Below are 1113 nucleotides of genomic sequence, written 5' to 3' on the forward strand. Positions count from 1 at the left end.
TATTATTATTCTGTGACGATGCATGTAAAGTGATAAGAGTCTTTATAGTGAGCTGATCATGATAGAGAATATGTTTTATGATGAATACGATGTGTGTGTTATGATGAATACACTGGTCTGGTGTGTGTTATGATGAATACACTGGTCTGGTGTGTGTTATGATGAATACACTGGTCTGATGTGTGTGTTATGATGAATACACTGGTCTGGTGTGTGTTTTCTGGTGTGTAGAAGAAGTGTCTCTATTCTCTCTCTCCTTCCCTTCACCTCTGTACAGATTAAACGCTGGCGGGATCATTACGGTTCAGTGGCTACGCAGAAGAGATAAAAAAATTCTGTATTATAAATTTTCAAGGCTTGTCCCTTGGAACCTATTTCACAATTTGCCAAACAATCTCCTATTATCCCTGTAAAGCTGCTTTGAAACAGTCTATATTGTTATAAGCGCTGTATAAATGAAGGTGACTTGACCTGATTTGTGAATCATGAGGACTTTGATTGAATTATGCATAATGTAATATATTTACACACCAATACTTAGAAGTTACTTTGCAATCAATGCATTTCATGTATGACCGCAGAACCAAACACAATCACATATTCCTGACAGAGAGAAATGTACTTGTTATCATTCAACTTCAACATACTGAACTCTAAAGTGTGTGTGTGTGTGTGTGTGTGTGTGTGTTAGAGAGAGAGAGAGAGAGAGAGTATGAGAGTGTGTGTGTGTGTGTGTGTGTGTGTGAGAGAGAGAGAGAGAGTATGAGAGTGTGTGTGTGTGTGTGTGTGTGAGAGAGAGAGAGAGAGAGTATGAGAGTGTGTGTGTGTGTGTGTGTGTCTGTGCGTGTGTGTGAGAGAGAGAGAGAGAGAGAGAGAGAGTATGAGAGTGTGTGTGTGTGTGTGTGCGTGTGTGAGAGAGAGAGAGAGAGTGAGAGAGAGAGAGAGAGAGAGTGTGTGTGTGTGTGTGTGTGTGTGTGTGTGAGAGAGAGAGAGAGAGAGAGAGAGAGTATGAGAGTGTGTGTGTGTGTGTGTGTGTGTGTGTGTGTGTGAGAGAGAGAGAGAGAGAGAGAGAGAGAGAGAGAGACAGAGATAGAGAGAGAGATAGAGAGAGAG

Source organism: Siphateles boraxobius, unplaced genomic scaffold, assembly GCF_051911475.1.
Source record: "Siphateles boraxobius isolate OS27281-9 unplaced genomic scaffold, OSU_SipBor_1 14, whole genome shotgun sequence".
Lineage (NCBI taxonomy): Eukaryota > Metazoa > Chordata > Actinopteri > Cypriniformes > Leuciscidae > Siphateles > Siphateles boraxobius.